General features: G+C 31.5%; 1 protein-coding gene across 1 annotated transcript in view; it reads left to right on the top strand.

The window, feature by feature from the left end:
• The window catches only part of LOC126887197 (protein abrupt-like), a 285,519-nt gene that overhangs the window by 239,568 nt on the left and 20,772 nt on the right, over positions 1 to 25,179 (top strand). The window lies entirely within an intron of this gene.

The following is a 25,179-nucleotide window of genomic DNA, read 5'->3' as shown; positions in this document are numbered from 1 at the left end:
AAGCATTAGCCCATTAGCACAATTTACAAAAGAGAATATAAAAAAACAAAAAGATTAAGGTAAAAGTACCTATTCATGGAATCGTTAAGAAGAGATTAAAATCGGAATTGGAATTTCCCAGAAAAGCTGGATATTAGATTGTCGGGTAACAACTTTCTTTTCTAAAAAGAAATATGTCGTACTGTGAAATATTTATGTGAAACAAATTTTATGTACACTGAATTAAGAATTAGAAAAATCAAAATAGATAGATACTACCTATTTAAATAATGATTTGGCAACATTGTGTCATTATACAGAGATTAAATTGACAAAATATCAGCGTAAATGATTAACGAAACGGAGGAATTTCGATTGTACCTGGGAGGCATTTCATGTATGAAAATATTTACCTGAAAAAATGGGAGGAATTTCGATAACGCCGCCAGAGTTACGGAGGGTGAAAAGTGGAGGTTTTCGATACTTTTTATATTCACCGATTTCTCCCCCCTCTCCCCCCAAACCCGACGCTCAAAATGATGTGACTTTTTTCTGAACATTATGTGGACCATATAGAACAATTTGGTGTTGGAGGATAACTTTCACTTTGGATGTCTGGGTTTTTGGTATAGTTATATCATAAATATTGCCAAAAAAATATAAAAAGTATCGAATACCTCGACTTTTCACCCTCCGTAACTCTGGAACCGTTGATTTTATAACAATTATGTATACAACATTTTTTGTTTTAAATTTCTTGTAAAACATTTTTGTCTATAACATTGTTTACGCTAAAGCATAGTTTTAGAAATATTGACGAAAAACATAAAAAAACTACTAATTTACCGGCTTCTCTCCCATCTCCCTCCCAAACCGGACGCTCAAAATGGTGTAACTTTTCACTGAACAATATATGCACCATATACATATAGAACATTATTATTACACACAATTATTACCCTAGAATTCCCTATATATTTTTAATAGGTCTATTCGCGGAGCACATCTTGAACTTATCCAAAGGTGGAGCGCATGCGCATAACAAAACTGGGCATCGGATAGGTCGAATTTTCGAGAGATGTGGATTTTTATATATGGACAATAATTTAATCTTACAACCCAGAAACCAGAAGCCCTGATTAATTATGGATTTATAACATAATCTTATTAATGTTTGTTTGCCTTTAATAACAAATGGGGAATAATCGTAAAAATCGATCTGAGTCGATATCTGTCATATTCTCTTCACTTCTTAACTTTGACGCATCGCTGTGATTCCCCGAATTCCCGAATAATACAATTTTCATGTAGATAAGCAATTTTTCAAAGTTTATAAAATCCAACAGCTTTTTAAAATCGTCTTAAAAATATTAAGAATTCCCTAGGTTTTTCATAGAATTGAATAACATTTCCTTTTCCCTAAGCTGCCTCAAAATTCCTTAGGTCTGGTAACCCTGTTCATATTAGAGATAGAGATTTGACTCTCCCTCTTTGGTAAACGATAAACTGGGAATTCCCGAGAATACTATGGGGAGATCCCTAAATTCATTATTTGGTATTTGGTTGAAATTCGCCTTTGCTATGTGAAATACAGATGTACACTTACAGATTACAGACAGTAAGTAACTATTAACCGATTTCGACTATTAACTATTGGATGGCGCTAGAAGTCGTTTTCCAGATACAAGAATCTACAGGTCGAGCAAGTCTCGTAAATTTCACGATTGCGAGCCACGCTTCACGCAACCGTGTTTGCGTACTTGTGTTTCGAGTTGCGTGGTCGTGCGGAGTTATATTTACCAAATTTAAATCCGTTCCAACATGCTGTCAAAATTAAATCAATATGGCTACTGGGTGTAAAAGATAAATCTTATTCTATCTGTTCTTAATGAGTTTTAGATAATTTTAGTTGTATTTCTTTGTAATTTTGTGTTGTACAAAGATTAATTTAACATTTTCTCTGGAAGTATTAATTTAGGAAGATAATATGCTTCATTGGTGTTGTGTTTTGAAGTGTGAAATGCAAAGTAATTGTGATAAAGTCAAGATAAAGTTCACTTTTAAACTGAACTAAATAAGGTATCTGAGAGACAACAATGGTTAAATGCAATACAATGTACAGGTTTTACTAGCGAAATGAAAATTTTCCTGTCCTGTCTGCTGTAATCATTTTATATCTGGTAAGTTACAATTACAACAGTAACGATTTTTGAAGATGTTAACATTTTAATCTTATAGGAAAACCAACCGACTTAATCGATAATAACAATCTCCAGATTGGGTTCCTTCAATAAATATGGGCTATAAACACAATGAAATAAGTTCCCCAAAATCTAAAATGGAGTGGTATCAAAGGAGAATTAAAGGAAAAAATATTCATATTGAAATTATTTATAAGGCACTGGACTGTCTTAAATTCTACAATAATACTAGGTGGGTAAATGATTTTAGACATTTTTCATTAAGAGTAGATTAAGATTAAGTAGATTTTCATTCAGTAGATTTAAGACTTGTTTACACAGGTAGAGTAATGATGCAAGTACTTGATAGAGTAGAGTAACTCTACCTGTAAAAATGCTCAGCACAGTAGAATAGCTGGTAGAGTGTATAGTTGGAGTTAAAGTAGAGTGACTAGCAACCTATGGCAAAGTAACTACTCTATGACCACCACTACTGCCAAAATGTCTACTCGGCTGCACACTCTACCCATGGAACACACTCAATTATGGCAGAATAGAGTAGGTAGGAGAGTACATGGGGGTGCTGTCATTCTGGCTGGAATTGTGTTTTGTGTAAATAGTGAAAATGAAGTTCACCGAAGATGAAACTTTAAAACTTGTAGAGCTATAATACGGCGAATACCAGTGTTTATGGAATTTAGGTAGTGTATACTACAGAAATAAAAGTTTGCAGCAAGCTGCGGAGGATGAAATCGTCGAAAGAATGGCAAAGGGGGCTTTGGAGTAAACGAGCCTAAGCAAAAAATTAAGAATTTAAGGTGCACTTATAATCAAGAGTGTTTAAAAATACAAAAATCGGTTTCACTATACTAGCATCAGTACTATACTTGTACTCTCCTCATGTGAATGGTATCAAGCCATTTTTGGTAGAGTACTACCGCTACTCTACTCTCCTCAAAACTCTACCCATGTAAACAAGTCTTTAGAAACAGTGGAAAATGAGGTAGCTAGTAGAGTAGTAGTAGAGTAAAATATACTGGTTTAGCAAATTACAATGTTTTAAGGTAATACAGTAGCGATAAACAGGTAGCCAAAACGTGTTCCAAGATTGTCACTGTAATTTTGAATATTTTTTCGAGGCATTTGGCACACGTATTCGTAAAATAATAAAGAATGGCGGTACAGAGCCCAATTTGAAAAATATATTAATATGTGGAAATTACTCTGTAATTATACAATATTTAAAAAACGAGCCTGTACCGCCATTAAGAAGAACAAAAAAATACACTTTCTTCAAATAAACTTTTTATCCGATGCCTAGATTTTGTGTAATTTTGGAACTACTAATGAAATAAAAAATTTTAGTAGTTCCAAAATAACACAAAATCTGATAAAAAAGTTGTATTTGAAGACAGTGTATTTTTTTGTTCTTCTTAATGGCGGTACAAGCTCGTTTTTTTATATTGTATTTAATTACAGAGTATTTTCCACATAATAATATATTTTTCAAATTGGGCTCTGTACCGCCATTCTTTATTATATTACGAATATGTGTGCCAAATATCTTGAAAAATATTCAAAATTACAGCCGCAATCTTGGAACACATTTTCGCTACCTGTTGATCGATACTGTTTCCTCTTAAGATAGTTTTAATAGTTATTTATGATATAAGTATTAAAAGTACAATTTTAAGACGCGCATGTGAAAGTTAACTTGAAAAAATAATTTTATTAATGTTTTGACTTCCACATCAGATGTCATTGTCAAAATACAAAATATTTATTATTATTAGGTTTGTTCTAGCAAACAGTCAAACTAGTCAAAAACCATCAACAAACAGTTGGTCAGTAAAAGAACATAATACAGTCACCAGTGCGATCCCCTCTACTCGCGCTGGTCCACTATTCGCTGATGGTTTCAAACTGATGCTAGAACAAACCTATTATTATTATGCATATCATTATCTGTAAATAATATTTCTTCTGATTGTTAAATTGTAAAGGATAGAAAAATTAGCATTTATTTCATTTTTTTTAGAATCAGCTGAGAGAAGTGGTCTACAAAAAACCAGGAAGGAAACGGAATATGTGGCTACGAAAGGCAAAAGAAAGGTTTACAAAGCAAATGTGACACATTTTTTTGAAATATTTAGGAATATCAGTAAATTGCATTAAAAGAATGTATGAAAAGATTTTATTCAATAAAAATGTTTATATTTATCAAGGATGTATTATTTGGTATGGCCACATATCGTCAGTGATGTAATAATACATCCTATCTGTTTTTTCATGAGTTTTGTAAGAGAGACTAAAAACTTGTCTTAGGGTCACCTCCTGTTTTCATATGATATTTTTTGACTTGTTTTGTAGTAAATTAAACTATCTATGAACTACAAAACAAGTCAAAACTTACATATGAACACAGGAGGTGACCTTAAAACATGTTTTTCCATCTCTCATACAAAACTCATGAAAAAACAGATAGGAGGTATTGTCACATCAGCAAGGATGTACAGTGATAAGTGCCCTAATAACTGGCAAAATATGGGCAACATATTTAGTTGTGAGATAAAAAGAAATGAAACTAGTTGAGCTGGGAAATTTAGCGAAATTAACCTTTAAATTTACGTTATATTGATCCCACCTTTACACATATCGGAGGAGTATGTCAACTAAAACTGTCACTGTGACAGTGGTAGTTTCCAAACTCGTCTGATACATCTGAAGGTGGTACAAAATCAATACAATCTAAATGTATAAGTTAATATCGCTAAATTTCCCAGCTCAACTAGTTTCATGTCTTTTTATCTCACTACTTAATACATCTTTTGTGCTATTTTGCCGGTTATTAGAGCGCTCATCACTGTATTTCTGGTATATCCAGGGAATGTCTACAAAATATATTTTGAATGTCCAGAGAACATTCGTGGACATTCATGGAATGTTCCAATAAGACATTCAGGTAATGTTTAAAATGCTGACACAGGATTTTCCTGGGATGTTCAGGGAACATGTTTTCGGGGATATTCCAGGAATTTTTCAATGTCTGTGTACCTTCTATGGACCTATATGGAATATTTTGGTGTTATTACCGCCGCACTCCACTTGCGATTTGTAATCAGGAAGATTGAACACATTGTTTCAAATACAAGTCAATCCATTTGTGACTAAATAATCATGGATTGACTTCTATTTGAAAGAATGTGTTCAATCTTCACAACTACAAATCGCAAGTGGAGTCCGGAGCTTAGGGCTACTTCCTCTTCGGTATTATGTATTATACTACAGAAATCAGGAACTTTCCATCTAAATATATGTATGCATCTTGGCCATCAAACATATTCTTCCAAACATTTTTTTAAGGGGTTACATAGGTCTTGTGGGTAAAAAAAGTGACTTTTTAAAAAAATTATATCTCGAAAACTAAAATTTATTTTTATTTATAATTGGAACATGTAAAAGTATAGTACTTAAGGTAGTCTCAAAAAAAGTTTCAGCCAAAAATATTCATTTTTGTAGAGTTTAAGTTTTTTTGCGTTGGCAGCATAACTAGTCTCATCTGAAATCAAAAAGTTTCTTGTAGTTTATACCTCTGGCTAGAATATGAACGAAGGAATTAAAAAAAATGAAATTTGAAGATTTTACATAAGTTTAAACACACTTTTGACCCCAATTTTTCTCATTTTTAAAGTAGTTTTTTTTATAAAACAAAAATGACCTCATCTAATAAAAAATCCTTTGTTCATTCACTAGCCAGAGGTATCAACTACAAGAAACTTTGATTTCAGATGAGACTGGACTTGTTATGCTGCTCACTGCAAAAAAGGGCTGTTGTCGAAAAATTGCAGTCAACTCTACAAAAATGAATATTTTTGGCTGAAATTTTTTTGAGAGTACTATACTTTTACATGTTTCAATTATAAATAAAAATAATTTTTAGTTTCCAAGATATAATTTTTTTAAAAAGTCACTTTTTTTACCTGCAAGACAACAACTTAACAAATTGTTGATTTCAAATTGTAACAATTGTTTTGCAAAGTATGCTGCCCTCTTGTATTTTCTGTGTTATCTTCATCATACAATTACTTCATCTAAAAACTTTCTGCGATATATTCGCAACAACAAAAACAAACAAAACAAAAAAAATAAAACAAAAGTTTAACCACCTTCACACCACAGAATCAAGCAATCAAGTTACACAAATTTTCAAAACACCTCACCTGACACAGCGTCTCAAGTACGATTGCGCGAATTGGTAAATATAACTCCGCACGACCACGCAACTCGAAACACAAGTACGCAAACACGGTTGCGTGAAACGTGGCTCGCAATCGTGAAATTTACAAGACTTGCTCGACATGTAGATTCTTGTTTTCCAGATTAAGGCATTCAAATGTTGTGTGGAGTTTTTGAAGATGCCAGTAGAAATTATAGTACAAAATACGTACTATATTTACTTTGAAATTTTATAGTACATGAAGTTGTAATTATCGTAAAAATACTATAATTATAGTACGTTTGGCATCACTGCTCGCGAGCAGTTGAAGAGTTGAAGTTGAAATTATTATTGAAGCCTGTGGTTGTGGTGTGGAGTGATTCCCCGAATTTTAAGTATATAATATTTTGAAAAACAAAAATCGGCGTTAGTGCGTAGTGCTAGTGCGTAGTTGGAAGTTGAAAGTAGTAGGAGACAGAGGCCAAGATTTCCCGATTAATCAAGATTACTTCGAAACATTTTAAGTGTGTAAACTAAGTTCTGGTGTTTTATCAAATTAAGAACTGTAGAAGACAAGGTGAACCAGTACCTAAATTATTATCACTTTGATTTCAAGTACGTATAACGACTTTTTACTTTAAAGTGTAATTTAGCTACTATACAGACACAGACTTAATGTTTTTACGTACTCGTTACCATTTTTTGTGTATAACTTAGTATGCATGTATGTATGTACCTAATAGTTGAGTAATCAAAAAGTATTATCACAGCATTAAAACAAATTTGTATTTGATATATTATATACTGGGGTATTATTATTACTATAGACTTTAAAAATGCGAAAAAAAAGTAATAGAATAGGTAAACATTTTACCTAAAACGCCCAAACAACTAATCAATTATTGAATCATAAAAAACTTAGTAGGTACTGTACTCAAAAATAACAAAATTTGTTATTTAGTATCAATGGATTATTTTATTATGGTATTAAATTATTATATACAGTAAGAGTAAGAATTATAATATTGATATGTAGTATTTGTTGCTTACAACACTAGATATTATTATTAGTAATTAGCCTTCAAAGTAAAACTTTCCAATATCCTACTGTTTAAAAAAAGTTTTGTACCTACTTTTTGTGGTTTTAAATACTTTATTCGTTTCCGACAAATAAACAATTGAATTTGATGGTCCCATCCCCATATTAGTCTAGGCGCCAGAGGGGTCACCGTGTCCTTTTCAATTCCGATGGACAACTCAATGGTTTCTTATGGATTTTTGGCTGCTGATTGCGAATTTCGAGAGTGGATTTCAGTCCCAAGTGGTCAAAAAATTGTTATAAACAATTTAATTTGTTTATAAGGCTCTGGCTCATAAACTAAAAGAGATAAAAAATGTTTCAAAGCAAATTTGTTCCTTAATAAAAAACGAAGAAAAAAACCTTTAAACTTAAATTGCAAAATAAGTACTTTTCGAAGCTTTATCGATCGTAACAGCTTCTACGCATGCAAATGAGCAATAGAAGGTCTCATTTTAAAGCTTCATTAATAGGCTTCCAAACAAACTTTGTTAAATTACTTTATCTTAATTTGTTTTAAAGTTACACCTTACACCCGTTTGAAGTTATAATTTTCTTTCAAAAAATTGTACATTAATAATTTGTTTATAGGGGTTTCAAGCTAATTTGAGCTATAAACATTAATTAATTAATACTAATCAATTATTAATTAATAATAATGATAGAAGAACTCAAAAAGCTTAAAAGGAACATTTTCAGCTTACGAAAATGTTCGTAAGTTTATTTTTTGCCAAGATATCGATATATGTATACTATCCATAGCAATTCGAAATTATAATTTGCATTGAGAAGTTACGCTTTGGTCACACGGGCGATTTTTTACGGCGCCGCACAGTGGCTCAAGAGACAACATAAGTTGGCATTAAATCATTGTCGATATATTATGGCCAATTTTTTTTTCAAATATTATAAGTTGTGTGTACATAAACAAAAACGATGTTTTTTCAATGTTTTCTTCTTCTTCTCAATGTGCCTATCCGTGACGAATGTTGGCGATCATCATGGCAATCTTTATTTTATCTGCAGCAGTGCGGAAAAGCTGCACAGATGTGTTAAAGCAGGTTCTGAAGTTCTTTAACCAGGATGTTCTTCTTCTTCCTGGGTCTCGCTTTACAAATTTTTTCCTTGAAGGATGGCTTGTTCAAAAAATGTTTTGCTCAAAATTTTCAAAGCTGCATGTCCGCAGTTACTACCGATATTGATTTAAATGATATTTGAAGTTTAGTAATTTTAATTTAAAATAAATCTACAGTTTAATTTACTTGTTTTTATGTAGATTTATTATCTAATATTATTTATATCTCAAAACAATTGTGTTAACATTATTTTTGAAAAATTGGTTAACCAAATTGTTCTTTAAAACCATTTACCGCATATTTATAAGAATGACACAAAATGTTGTAGGTAAAATATTGAAAAACTTAAACTACAGATCATCATCAAAATCATCAGATGTGACGTCAACATCTTGCACATTCGGATATTTGAACATAATATATTATACACTAATATGCAGTGCTTCGTGCTTCCACTGGCAGGTGTTCTAATTTCTTTCTTTTTATGTTTCTTTTGCTTGTAATCAGTGGATCACTACTAATCAACAAAAAGTGGAATACATCTTAATTTGACCCGTGTTGAGCTGGCCCCCCCCACTTGTAAAAATTAAAAAACAAATAGCCCTGATTTATGAGCTATTTATGAGCTCTCATATTCCGCAAACTAAAAATTTTGAGCTCGTTCCACTGAGCAGGAATTTAATACCCTAGTGGGGGGGGCTGAGTCAGCCCCCCCCCCACTACTTAAAAATAGGAATATTGAATCGGTTTTTGCGGCAGAATTACGAGCTATTTATGAGCTCTTGAAATTATATAGTTTCGATTTTTGAGCTCATCCCCTTCACCCCCAAACAACCCTTTAATTGATTTAACTTAAGAGAAAGATGCTGAGAAAACTTAAAATATATCGTATTGCGGATATAATTCCTATAGCTTATATACTCTAACAATAAACTATTAAATCAAGGGCATTTCGATTGTTGAGCTACAACCCCTTCGCAAGAAAACCACCCTATCTTCCCGGCTTAAGAGAAAGTTGTACTTAAAATGCGTTAAACTAATTATTTGGCGACTACATATCATTTAATAATTTATAAGCTTCCAAATTACGCGCATTTAGATCAGTAAATTGCAATTTATTTTGTATAGTGCAGTCACTGAAGGTAAAAATCAACGATTACCTTCAAGTTCGGTGAACCTTCATCGATTTTCACGAAAATTGGTCAGTGGTTAGAGGATACGTCAAGAAACAAAGGTGACATGGTACCACCTTGCGCCTTTACCCTGAGGGTGGATACCGCCCCATCTCGGGGGTGAAAATTATTTTATAAAAAATAACTGCACAAATCAATAAAAGAACAAATTAAAAGCAAAATTTATTATATAAAGTTAATAAAATAAGTCAATACTTTTTAAGTTATTAAAGATCAAAGATTTTAATTATTTGTGAAAAAAATGCATGTTTTGAAGAGGTTTTTTGTAAATCACTGAAAAACTGTAAGTTTTTACAAAAAAGTTAATAGTAGTTTAATTCGTATAGCTTATATTCTAAGAATAAACTCTTAAATCACGCACCTTTCGATTATATAGCTACAACCCCTTCGCAAGAAAACGACCCCATTTTCCCGGCTTAAGAGAGAGTTGTTCTTAAAATAATTTAAATTGATTATTTGGCGACTACATATCGTTTAATAATTTATTAGCTTGCAAAATATACGCATCTCAATTATTGAATTGCCATTTTCTTTCTATAGTGCAGTCACTGAAGGTAAAAATCAACTATTACCTTCGATTTCGGTAAATCTCCATTTATTTTCACGAATTGACAATAACAACTTGGGGTTTTAGCCTGGAGTATATGTCACCCCTTCTCGGGAGTGAAAATTACTTTATTAAAAGTAACCCCACAAATCGAGAGAGGGACAAATTTTAGGCAAAATTTGTTATATAATGTGATTAAAATAAATCAATACTTTTTGAGTTATTAAAGATCAAATATTTTAATTTTTGGAAAGAAAATGCATGCTTTAGAGCGATTTTTCATAAATGACTCAAAAACTGTAAGTTTTTACAAAAAAGTTTTCATCACTAAAATTGAAGCTAATAAAAAATATAATAAATTGCTTACTTGAAAAACCGTTAATGTTAATTTAAAGTAAGTTGTTGGTAATTAAATGTATATTTTTTTCCGCGACTGTTCAAATCTAAGGGTTCAAGCTTAAATAACGGGAAAAAGATGCATTTTATAACACTTAGGTACTAAATACTTGTCAAAGTACTTAGAAATACCCATCAAAAATAAAATCCAGAAAAAGTTGATAGTATCAAAATCCGCTCACTTTTCGTGAAAATAAATGGAGATTTACCGAAATCGAAGGTCATAGTTGATTTTTACCTTCAGTGACTGCACTATAGAAAGAAAATGGCAATTCAATAATTGAGATGCGTATATTTTGCGAGCTCATAAATTATTAAACAATATATAGTCGACAAATAATTAATTTAAATTATTTTAAGTACAACCCTCTCTTAAGCCGGGAATATGGGATGGTTTTCTTGCGAAGGGGTTGTAGTTCAATAATCGAAAGGCGCGTGATTTTAGAGTTTATTCTTAAAATATAAGCTATACGAATTAAACTACTATTAACTTTTTTGTAAAAACTTACAGTTTTTCAGTGATTTACAAAAAACCTCTTCAAAACATGCATTTTTTTCACAAATAATTAAAATCTTTGATCTTTAATAACTTAAAAAGTATTGACTTATTTTATTAACTTTATATAATAAATTTTGCTTTTAATTTGTTCTTTTATTGATTTGTGCAATTATTTTTTATAAAATAATTTTCACCCCCGAGAAGGGGCGGTATCCATCCTCAGGGTAAAGGCGCAAGGTGGTACCATGTCACCTTTGTTTCTTGACGTATCCTCTAACCACTGACCAATTTTCGTGAAAATCGATGAAGGTTCACCGAAATTGAAGGTAATCGTTGATTTTTACCTTCAGTGACTGCACTATACAAAATAAATTGCAATTTACTGATCTAAATGCGCGTAGTTTGGAAGCTTATAAATTATTAAATGATATGTAGTCGCCAAATAATTAGTTTAACGCATTTTAAGTACAACTTTCTCATAAGCCGGGAAGATAGGGTGGTTTTCTTGCGAAGGGGTTGTAGCTCAATAATCGAAATGCCCTTGATTTAATAGTTTATTCTTAGAGTATATAAGCTATAGGAATTATATCCGCAATACGATATATTTTAAGTTTTCTCAGCATCTTTCTCTTAAGTAAAATCAATTAAAGGGTTGTTTGGTGGTGAAGGGGATGAGCTCAAAAATCGAAACTATATAATTTCAAGAGCTCATAAATAGCTCGTAATTCTGCCGCAAAAACCGATTCAATATTCCTATTTTTAAGTAGTGGGGGGGGGGGCTGACTCAGCCCCCCCCCCACTAGGGTATTAAATTCCTGCTCAGTGGAACGAGCTCAAAATTTTTAGTTTGCGGAATATGAGAGCTCATAAATAGCTCATAAATCAGGGCTATTTGTTTTTTAATTTTTGCAAGTGGGGGGGGCCAGCTCAACACGGGTCTTAATTTGTTTTGGATCTACTACACTTTCTTGAATTATTATGCTTGAATTATGCAAATAACGAAAAATTAGAATAGAGTGTTATTCAATTTAATTAGGTGAACATAACCTCACAAAAAATAAAATTATGAAAAAAGGAGCAAATATGAGCAAAAAGTTAAAATGACTTTTTAAAGAATAATACTCAAGCTTTCAAAATAAAACAAAATTAAAGTTGGATCAGTCTGGGAACACTAACAAATCACTTGCTCTTTTTGAAAAATGCGTATTTTGATATTTTGTACAGGTAATTTTAAACAACATATTATAAGAGACTATATTTACTTAATTATTATATCACATCTGTAATAATATTGTTACTTTCCTGACGATCAAATATCCGTAGCCAATTTTACTAGTAAATTAACTTTTGACTTGAAATAAGTGGATCAAACGTAAGTCGAATCACGTTATCGCGGCCTATGCATTGTTAACACGGGACCATGTGCCCTTTGCGACGCGTCGCAATTGGTGGAGGGGGATTTAATGGGAAAAAATTATGCCAAATCATACGCAGGATTGTGTACTATTTAATTAAAATGAATGCCACAGAAAATACTGCATTTAGTATTTTCATTTTATGCACACTTTTTAGCTCTCCTGCCCCACTGTGCGCCGTAAGAGCATTAAACCGGACGAGCCATGTTCGACTAACTCCTATTTAATGTAAAATTGTTGGAGGAGTTAGTCAACCAATGGGCGCCGTAAATTATCGCGCCGTAAAAAATCGCGCGTGAATCTTTAGCTGTGACACGATCTTGTGTCTCATAGCGCGCTATTAAAATATCGATATCTTGGCCAAAAATAAACTTACGAACATTTTCGTAAGCTATGTTCCTTTTGAGTTTTTCTGTCATTATTGTTAATTAAAGTATAAATGTTTATAGCTCAAATTTGCTTGAACTTGAAACCCTTATAGGACACGGTGACCTCTATTTGGCGCCTAGCCCGATCAAATAAAATTACACTACATGTAAATCAAAACGTAATTCCGTTGTACAGGTTGGAATAAATTTTTATCAAAGTTTAGTTCAAAACAAAAGATATTTTCAAGAGAGTATAATATGATTCATATGAGGGGATTATTGTATAATTAAAAATGGGTAATTTTTGCACAACATTTACTTTTTTAACTGCTGCGGTAATTCATGATTTTATGATTTTTTCTGCAAAGCTTTTCTGTTTATTATTTATATGTATTTTACTAATTCTTACCCTATTCTCCGGCTAACCCGGATTTTCAATAACCCGGATCGGCCGCGGTCCCGAATAATCCGTCTTATCGAGGTTCCACGTACAATAATATATTTTTTCTACAACCGTGTTAAAAATGCAATTTTTAGCACTCCATGCGTGCGTTAAAAATGCTACTTTAAGGCACTAGTGCTTTAATAGTATATTGTGCAACAAGTGCAGAAAGGTACTAATTTCTCACGAGTTTGAAAAGTTGCGGTACGAGCGCAAGCGAGTGCCGCAATTCAAACGAGTGAGGAAATTACCTTTCTGCACGTGTTTCACACTATACTTTTTCTACAAGCACAGTTTTTCCTAAAAATAAAAATCACAATTTCCAAACGACGATTAATTATAATAGGTACCTATGTGATACATTTTAAACTGTATTTAATTAATACCTACTAATCAATTTAAATTCCTTATACCTAAATAAATTGCACAGAAATCAGTTAAAAAATTAATGCACTGCCTTAATTTGTTTAAATTTAAAAAAATATTACACATTATTGACATTATATTTATGCAGTCACGGATTTACACAAAACCTACTTCATTCGACGTCTCTTGCACAGGTTGCTAAATCCTTATTGGTTATTTGATAATTATAAAATGTTTAATAAGAATAAAATTGTAAAATAAAACAGTTGTAACATCCATAATTTAGTTTCTATGCTATAGTTAAATATAATAATTGTCTTATAGGTTATATATTTGTCTAAAGTTCAACCACGGATGTAAACAGAATATAACGTTACTCAGAATGCGGTAGTCCACGGATGTAAACAGAATATAACGTTACTCAGAATGAGGTAGTCAACTGTGCAGAAAAGAACTTTGCGGCACAGAAACGTCACTTTTCTGCACACTAATGTCAAATATCTTATACTGTGAGAAAATATCAAGTTTGCTAACATAAAACCGTGCAGAAAAGTGCACTTTGAATAGTGGTTGTAGAAAAAATATTTTTAAGGCATTGCAGTTCGTATTACCGTATAGACAATTTTGATGTAATGTCAAAAAAATATAAAAATGGAATGTCAGTCAACTTCAAGTAAAAGTTTTTGTAGATATTGTCCTGTAATTACGTTTGTAGAAAAAATATTGTATGATATGCGTGTTAAAAAGTACATTTTTAAGGCACTCATGTGAATTGCAGAACTCGCTATCGCTCATTCTGCAAACTTTCACATGCGTGCCTTAAACGTGTACTTTTAACACTTATATCATAAATAACTATTACATGTAATAATTGTATAAGCTTTTATAAACGGCAGATACAGTAAAAATTGTGTACATTTAATTATACTAATTGATAATATAATTAATAATTGTGTAATTTATACATTTTGGCTAACAAATTTAATTCACTGTCATCATTATTTTCATCGGTATGTCATCATCTATAATCTATATCATCATGATTGTCATTATAATTTAAATCTTCACTTAGTTCTGTGTTTCTTTAACAAATTTTTAATCTCACATCAGTACAATTTTGTTAATTTTTTAATACCGGGTGTCCACTTTATATTTTCCCCCATTTTAACTGCAAATAACTTCTAAACGGCTCAAGATAGAAATATGCGGTTTTCAACCTCTCACTGGAGTGTGTTTTACAATTGGTTTTAGTTTCGTTAGAATCGGCGTTCTGAGAAAGCCGTAATTACCAGTGTATAATTTTGTTGTTTCCGGTGGTGTACAAAATACGCCACGATTGTAGTAATCTAAGTACATATTTCAATTGTTTTTCTAGTAATTATGGCACAAAATTTATTTTTCTATGGATGCTATACAATATGCCACTTCCCTCACTACTTACATACATTCAAAACGAACAATTCCTCACGCAGTGAGAAAAATTCCTCACGGAGGGAGAAAAGTCGGCCATTGCAGTGAGAAATATTTTTTCTCACGGGTTCTCCTACGGTCTTCCATACTATGATCGCTATTTCCATGGTAACATGCACAATACAAACACAGTTAATGTTGTCAAATAAATGTGTTAAAGTAAAACTTACCAGGAATAACCTTTCAAAACTGTTCAAAAATAACTTAATTAGAATTTACAAAAAAATAAGGTATACAGTGATGAGCGTGCTAATAACCAAATAGCGCAAAAGATGGAAAACGTATTAAGTTGTGAGATAAAAAGAAATGAAACTAGTCGAGCTGGGAAATTTAGCGTTATTAACCTTTATATTTACATTATATTGATTGTTTCCCACCTTTACACGTATCAGAGGAGTATGTCAACTAAAACTGTCACTGTGACAGTGGTAGTTGCCAAACTCGTGCGATACGTCTAAAGGTGGGAAACAATCAATATAATGTAAATTTAAAGGTTAATGTAGCTAAATTTCCCAGCTCGACTAGTTTCATTTCTTTTTATCTCACAACTTAATAGTCGAGGAAATGAAACTGAAAAAATGGCAAAACCTCGCAATTTTTTGGGGATTATGCTCATGTCACCCTCTAGTTCATTTTCTATACTGAGCCGTTGTACGCTTTTGGTTTTTAATGAAGAAAACTACCCTAAAAAAACTACTTGTAAAAAATTATAAAATAACATTTTAAACTTTAATATTGTCAACATTTGGTTCTTATTAGTTACATAATGATTGTTTTATGCTTTAAGATATACTATCATAATATTTCGACCCTTAAAACAACCCTTGTTGGAGCTATATATAAAAAATTACTTATCCTAAAAGAATAATTTCGGCTTGCATCGATTTAGATAAAAATTTGGCATTAGTAGGATCATCTCACGCTTCACGCTGTACTTCATATTCTATAACACGCTCAAGGGTGTCGATTATTTTTAGGGGTGTAAACTACCCCTTATTGTCAAAAATTATATAAAAACATTGTAAGCTTTAATATGGGTAAAATTTGGTTGTGATTGGCTAAAAATAATGATTGTTTTATGCTTTAGGATATAATATCATAATATTTCAACCCTTAAAAACCACCCTTAAGAACATTACAATTTTTATGAGTAGATAATTTAATAGATCTGTACAGAAAAATAAGTAGAATTAAAGAATTACAAAAACATTTATTTACACAAAAATACGAATTTACAAATATGTAGAAGTACAAAAATACAAATAGTTTTTAAGTCATCTTCCAGTATACGAACCAGTTCTGTGGTATTATACATGCATTGAAAATGTTCCATAAGCGGACTTTTCGAATATTTCGAAAAAAAAATTCGTTTTATAAACATAAGCTCCTTCATTTTTGGCGATTTTTCAAAATTTTTTTTTCAAAAGTTTTTTAAAAAATGATTTTGTAGGATGTTTGAAGAGCTACTGTGTAAATTAAATTTTGTTAGATCATTTAGTTTTTAATTGGGGTGGGTTTAAAGGGCTCGAATAAGGGAGTGTTTGCTCGTAAATAGAGGTTTTAAACAGCCATATCTCGCTAACTGTTCATTGTAATGAAAATCTATGCAAAATATAATTTTAGTTATTAAAAAAGCTACAATTTAATAGTTTTCATTTTTTTTCGTATCTACAGTATTTTCGGAGATATTTTCGAAGTAAAAGGTGAAAAATACGAAATTGCAAAAAATCAATTTTCCTTTAAACTCCAATTTTTCTAAAATTAGGCCGTTTAAATAGGTCAAACTTCTTGGGTGTATTGACAATACAAATGTACAAGGAATTACAGAAAGGTGTAGACCAATTTTTAATTAGGAGGTAGTTAGTGGGGTTATTTTCACTGATTTTTTCGTAGAGAAAAGCAGGTACCGACCTTTTTTTGATCATACCTAGGTCGCTCTATTTTCATGCTAGAAATTTTTTATTATTTTTTGAAAGGTTTAATTGTATGTATAATTGAAAAAATATAATTTAAATTTTCCTCGAAAAATGCAAAGTTTTCCCGTTATTTCGCTTTGAATATTTCAAATTAGGCATTAGACGAGAAAAGCTAATCTTTAACATGCCGTATCTCGGTTTGTATTGGTCTTAAAGATATTATAGAAAAAGAATTTAGTTTGTGTTACTAAAAGATACAATTTTGTTATCTGCAGTTTTTTTTATTAAATGCATATTTTTCCAGGTATTCTCAAAAAACCCTCTAAAAAAGTCTATTTTTTCGACGAAAAACTGTTACTTTCAAGCGTAAATAACTCGAAAAATATTAGTTTTACGAAGAAAATGTAAAAACCATTTTTTTCTTAGAAGTACTTTTACATCGATTTACATAGTTAAAATGTAATAAAAAATTCCCACCCCCGAGATGGGGTGGCAACCACCCCCAAGGTTTTAGCGTACAGCGGCATAATATAGAAAATCCTTGGACTATTCCCTACCTTCTGTCAGTGGCGTGCTGGAACTTTTTAAGCGGCCCGGTGATTTTATAGAAAAGCGGCCTCCAAACTCCAATCCTCATTTTACCTTTTACTATCAGGATGTTTTACCTATTCGTTATTTATACAACAAAAATATAAATTATTTCTAAATCAAACATAAAACTTTGAACTCAATGATTTTTTTTTATTTTCTATATTTTTTTATTTAAGAATAAGTAATCTTACAAATAATAAATGACATGTACGACAATATTGTATGCAGTAAGGCAGAAACCATAATTTCCTGAATAAATATAATATGAAGTTGATGTAATTAAGATTTCAAGTAAAATAATATTTTAAGAATTTTTCAATTATATACAAATACAGTGCAAATACTTTAATTTAACAATATTTAAAATGTTAATACAACGCAATAATCTAAACTTTCTTTTTTTATTTATTTAGCTAATGCCTCGACAACTAATGGCCATTGGCATGGTAGGTACGGTAAATGTTTGCAGTTAGGTACCTAGTGTAATGTATAGTGTGTGTGTTGAGTAAGTGTCTTGTTACTTTGCAAAGTCGACGTCATTGTCTTTCCAAAGAGACGCTAATTGTATCCGAACGTCTGCGGTCCCTCCGGTGAGTACCGATCCCACAAGGACAGAAACTATTTTCATTTATTAATTTATATTAAACGAAAAATCCCTGAACCTGGTGAGATTCGAACTCACGACCATTCGGACCTTTCGATCCAAAGGTAAGCGCTCTTACCACTGAGCCACACAGGGGGTCTAAACATTCTTTTGCAATTATTTTATAAAAATAATTACTTAACTCTCGATCAATAATTTTCGCATTAAAGTAGATTTTTGAGCAAATTCGTCGATTATTTCATCATTTTTAAGCTCATAAAATGCTTCTTTTTTATAGCCAGTAGCATAAATGTTTCCAAGTGATCTTGTGTTAAAGTACTTCTAAACCGATTTTTTATGTACATATTTCAACGTTGAAAAGCTTCTTTCACAAGATACGTGTGTTACTGAATCATCATTCTCTTTGCCTTATCCCTATGCAGGGTCGGCTTCCCTAATTGCATTTCTCCACACAATTCTATCTTGGGTCATATCAATGTTAATCCCCTTTACCAACATGTCCTGCCTTATCGTCTCCCCCCAGGACTTCTTTGGTCTTCCTCTCCTACTCCTTCCAGGAATCTGCACTTCACCTATTCTTCGTATTGGGTGATTAACGTCTCGACGTTGAACATGACCAAACCATCTTAACCTATGCTCTCTCATTTTGGCATCAATTGGTGCCACACCTAGACTTCCCCTAATATACTCATTTCTAATTTTATCCTTCTTTGTCACTCCACTCATCCATCTAAGCATTCTCATTTCCGCCACATGCATTCGTTGTTCCTCTTTCTTTTTCACTGCCCAACATTCAGTTCCCTACATCATAGCCGGTCTTATGGCTGCTTTATAGAATTTTCCCTTCAGCTTCATTGGAATTTTTCTGTCACACAACACACCACTCACCACGTGTGTCACTGAAAGAGTTAATAAAAAAAGCTTATATACTATTTACATTTGGATAAGCACACTGTTGTACTTAGGCAAAACAGCGTAATAGCAAGCTATAAAATCTCTACACTTTTTAGTACCACACGGCGGTGAAGTTTAGGCGATATCAACAACATTGTCATTAGCTACTTTAAGGTCATTATCACTTAATAGAGATTGATAATATCATCCTTCATATTTTCTGTAGACTGAACATAGATATTCATCATTGACTCGATCTTCTATAATTTCAGTATTTTGCAAAATCATATTTTTTAATACAATTTATTTATCAACAAAATCCATGAGTTCTTCTCTCAGATATGGTAGGATTAAAATTTCTTAATTTTTCAGTAAATGATTTAAAAAAGGCCGTAAAGGTATACCATCATTTTTTATTGTATCAAAATTTCTAGTATCTAGAGTACTTATATCATCATAAAACGATTTGCCTTGATGAAATCGTTTTTCGATACTTCCAATAATTCAGTCAAAAATATGCAAGACGTGTTTCCATTTTTTATTCTACACAGTTTGAAGGAAATTCAAAAACCATAAATACAGGGTGTAACAAAAATACAGGTCATAAATTAAATCACATATTCTGGGACCAAAAATAGTTCGAATGAACCTAACTTACCTTAGTACAAATATGCACATAAAAAAAGTTACAGCCCTTTGAAGTTACAAAATGAAAATAGATTTTTTCGAGTATATCGAAAACTGTTAGAGATTTTTTATTGAAAATGAACATGTGGCATTCTTATACAAGGAGCATCGTAAAGAAAAATTATAGTCAAATTTGTGCACCCTATAAAAAATTTATGGGGGTTTTCTTCCCTTAAACCCTCCCAAACTTTTGTGTACGTTCCAATTAAATTATTGTTGTGGTACCATTAATTAAATTCAATATTTTTAAAACTTTTTTGCCTCTTAGTATTTTTTCGATAAGGCAGTTTTTATCGAGTTGCGAGTTCGTTTTTAATATGTTTACATAAAAATTTTATGGGGGTATTGTACCTTTAAACCCCCCAAATGTTTGTGTACGTTCCAATTAAACTATTACTGCGGTACCATTAATTAAACACAGTGTTTTTAAAACTTTTTTGCCTCTTTGTATTGTTTCGATAAGGCACCTTTTATCGAGATGTGGCTTCTTTTTTAATATGGTTTAAAATATACCTAAAAATGTAAATCATAAATAAATTTTCATGTTATTACCAAGTCTCCATAACCGTACTTAACCATATACAAATATGTAGTGGATTTGACAAATATTCAAAATATCTCGATAAAAACTGACTTTTCGAAAAAGTACTAAGAGGTAAAAAAGTTTTTAAAACATTGTGTTTAACTAATGGTACTACAATAATAATTAAATTGGAACGTACATAAAAGTTTGGGGGGATTTAAAGGAACAAAACCCCCATAAAATTTTATGGAGTGTCCAAATTTCACTATAATTTTTTCTTAAGATACTACTGCCATAAGAATGCTACGTGTCCACTTCCAATAACAAATCTCTAATAGTTTTCGATATATTGGAAAAAATCGATTTTCATTTTGTAACTTCAAAGGGCTATAACTTTTTTTATGCGCACATTTGTACTAAGGTAAGTTAGGTTAAATCGAACTGTTTTTGGTCCCAGAATATGTGGTTAAATTTATGACCTGTATTTTTGTTACACCCTGTATATTTGTATGTATGAAAATAAATATTATCTGTAGCAATCTATTTATGTATATTATAGAGCCTCATTCATTTATTTAAACTGTATTTTACAATTAAAAATTTTTTTTGAAATGTTTTATTAATATTATTAGCAAGAATAACATTCGATTAGAAATTAAAAAATATTTTTTTGTTACATCTAAAAATTTTTGTGAAAAAAACCTTTTGGCCGGCCTCAAGAGGCCGCGGCCTCTCGGTGATTGCACCGATTGATTTATATGGCCAGCACGCCACTGCCTTCTGTAAAACTTTCAAGTAAATCCATGGACGAAAAAATTGCGGGCCAAAATGTTTCATTTCCTCGACTATAATATGTTTTCCATCTTTTGTGCTATTTTGTCGGTTATTGGCGCGCTCATCACTGTATAAATTTTAAGAATATTAAATACCTACATGTACGGTATTTCTCATGATCATCTTTCAGTGCGTCACAGTTTTTCTATTTCTTTCTAACGCATTAAATTGTATGCGACAGAAAAAAGGCACGTCCGTGATTACAGACAAGTTACAGACATTTACAACATTTATTCTAGTTATTCCAGTTGTCGATAGATGGCGCCCTAATAAATAAAATAATTTTTTTTAATTAGATAATAATATTACAAATATAATCTGTATAATTAATAAGACTATGCAAATCAAAGAAAATACCATTTTATAAATGCAAGAAACACATTTGATTTGTTTTTATTCCAAATTGAAAATAAAATGTGACAACTGTCAGATTTAACTAAAATGTCATGTTAGAATAAATGTCATAAATGTGTATTATCACGGACTTACCCTTTTTCCTATCATTTGTTACGCACTGAAAAATGATCATGAAAAGGACAATACAGTAGAACCTCGATTATCCGTCAGGGCAACGGACCAAGGGTATGACGGATAATCGAAAAGACGGTTAACAGAACATTAAAAAAAGTTAAAAATTGATAATACACCTCTCAAATTTTATTTGTATGTTTTTTTTTGATAATATAAGAGGAATTTGTGTTCGTGTTAATATTGTCGAATTTGTTTTAAAATATTTTGAAATCTTTGTTTGCTTTACTGATGCTTCACATTTTGCAAGGGCTGAATTTCTTAATCGGTGTAAGATCATGCAATCTACTTTATTGGATTCTTCTTGCCGAGAATACCACTCGATGAATAGGTGCATGTGCGATGCAGCTTCTCTAGCATCGTTAGTCAAATCTTTGTCAGTTGCAAAAGCATCATCGACATCGCCACCGTCAAATTCCAAGTTTGTGTCAGCTTCTAAACCTGTTTCGTATGCCTCTGTTTTGCCATTTCAACGATTTCATCAACTGTCAGTAATCGATAGCCGTTTGCGTCCTCATCACAAATTAACGATTCGTCTATGTCATCTTTAGGCAACGAAAACAAAACAGTTGATTCAGCCATAACTTCATTTTATGGTTTTACTGCATTGTACATTTCAGCGAATTTCGTTTGGCTTATCGCAATGCTAAAAAAAATGAATTAATGACTCAAATTTTTTCTTATGTACTCAATACAACTTATGTACGGACCCTGACGGTTAACAGAGGTGACGGTTAATGGAGAGACGGATAATCGAGGTTCCACTGTATATGTATTTTATTTCAATTTATGCATATAATATACCATATACCTAAAAGCACCTAAATTATTTAATTTTGAAGTTTGAACTCTTGACAAAACCGCATCCATTGAAAAAGTACAGTGTACAACACATGAGAAAATGAAATATTTCTTCCTCGCTTGATTTGCAACAAACTTCTGCGGTCGTGAGAAATATCTTTTTTCTCACTTATTGTACAATATACTATTTTCTTTATAAACAATACATTTTCTCACGTAAAAAATCACACTTCAAAAAAATTTTTATTAGTAATTTTATTTTTCAAGGGATCAGGTTCCAGTTAGAAATCCCAATTGACTTACTGAGAAGGAATTCCAAGCATTTGCTGATGCCGAATAAGGTTTATAACAAACAACGAAACAACTAAGTGAATTTGTTCAAAAAAATAAACAAAACCGCTGTTTTTAAGTGGTGTATAAAGTACGCCACGCGTGTACTTATGTTATAACTTGATGCATGGGTGGTTACAGGTTAAATTCGTCTATGTCTTTTTTAACACCATTCTTCCACCTGATTTTTGGCCTACCTTTCTTCTTTCCTCCTATTCCTATCGTTAGTAATCTGTTGTGTAGTATATGTGATTTAAATCCTACGATGTTCGGTTCTCCTTACATCTTCTCTAGTTCTATATTATTTGGTCTTTTCACCCACATTCCATTCCATCCATAGCTTTTCTGCAAATATTTCCTGAGGACTTTTCTTTCACACGCTTGGAGCATGACTTAATCGGATTCTTGTATTTGTTCATCGTCCGTATTTCACTGGAATATACATGTAATAGGTCTTATCCTTCCTATCACTGAGATCGCTTTCAGGTTTTTTTAAAAATGCACTTAGTGATTAATATTCTGAATTTTACCACAACTAATAGAAATCGGACACTGATATAATTTATCTAAGTCTATAGTAGGTAGGTACACCTATTCTATTGACCAATACTCTCTTATTTCAACAGAATGAGTCAGTATCTCAATAGTAAAAGCTCCTATAAGACCCAAATTTGGTATTGGGTTCTTTAAAAAATATTGGAAGAATGCTTTGTTTTTATCAAAAAAATTGTCCTAAATCATATTACCTTAAAAGAGATGACTTTCTATTGATTGGCGTATGGTTTCATACCAATCTTCTGGCAACTGTGGACTACATGGACGGCGTTATGCATAACTCGACCAAGCGCCAAAACATAGTTTTGAGATAAATGGCTTCAAAGTTTTTCGTTTCTTAAAAATGCATTTATTAACATATTTGCACAAAATTTTAACAGAAGAATGATCACCTATAACTCTTTTTGGTTGCAAAGTTTCAATATAATCGCTCCTACCATATTTTAGAAAAAATAAATAAAATGTCGCTTGGTCTACTTATGCTTTAAATATATTTTAAGAAGTTTAGCTGTTATAGCATTTGGTCTATTAATGCAAAACAAAATATTGCGAGATGCCTCTTGCAATCACTTAATAAATAAACTAGTATTTTTTTAATTTATATATTAAACGTGTTTTGCTACAACATAATCAATTCAATTATCTTAAATATATTTTTGCCTTTTATTGCTCTAAATTTATTTTACCATTCAATAGCGTTAATTCCAATGTAGTTAAAATTATATCAATAAAAAATTGGAGTATACAGAGTTTTTAAACAGGGGAAAATTAAAAAAAAACAAAAAGTTGCTATTTGTATAAAAGCGTATAAATATCTATTTAAATACATAGCGGTAAAATTTTTTCTACATTTTTTCTTCTTCTAATTTTACATCTACAAAATTATATTTATTTATCTATTAACTTGCAGTAGGGACCATTGACAATTCATAAAGTCTTTAATCAATTATTGATCAAATACACTATCAATATTATTTAAACAACAACTCAAAATATTCCCGATGCCATGTCAAATATTTAAAATTGTCACTGTCTGACTGACAATATGCTGATAATATTCTATTCGACTGAGTGCGTTGTATGACAAAGATAGATTTGGAAAATATTACCACGGATTATTTTTTTCATTGAGCCATTAGCCAATCATTGAGTGTAATACTGATAAAACAGCCTCTTCCCTGATAAAACTTAAGGTACCCTAAATTTCATATAATACGTACATACCTAATATTTCACAGATGCCCGTATTTACTAATAATACATATTGGTTCACAAAATAATCTTTTCAAATACCACTCGTCTTCTAAATTTTGCTTGATAAATTTTTTCGTTTTCATACTTAAACTTCTTTATTTAGGGTAAAATCACTCAAACAAACCGAAATGGATAAAATCACTTGTCCTTCGGACTCGTGATTTTATCATTCGGTTTGTTTTCGTAATTTTACCAAATAAAGAAGTTTTCGTGAAAACAAAAAAATTTATCGATAAAATTTAGAGGACTCGTGGTATTACCTTTGACAATGTGTTCATTTTTTTCGATTCCTGAAAAAACCAATAAATATTTTTAAAAAATTTAAACGCAGAATGAAATACTTAATTATTACCGAGGGCCGAAAGTCCCTTAGAATAAATAAAAAGTTTATTTTGAATGAGATCTTTAAATTTTCTCTTAGTTTTTCACCCCTCTAA

Source organism: Diabrotica virgifera, chromosome 6 (genome assembly GCF_917563875.1).
Source record: "Diabrotica virgifera virgifera chromosome 6, PGI_DIABVI_V3a".
NCBI classification, from domain to species: domain Eukaryota; kingdom Metazoa; phylum Arthropoda; class Insecta; order Coleoptera; family Chrysomelidae; genus Diabrotica; species Diabrotica virgifera.
The sequence above is the reverse complement of the archived record's forward strand: the minus strand, read 5'-3'. Positions and strand labels throughout refer to the sequence as shown.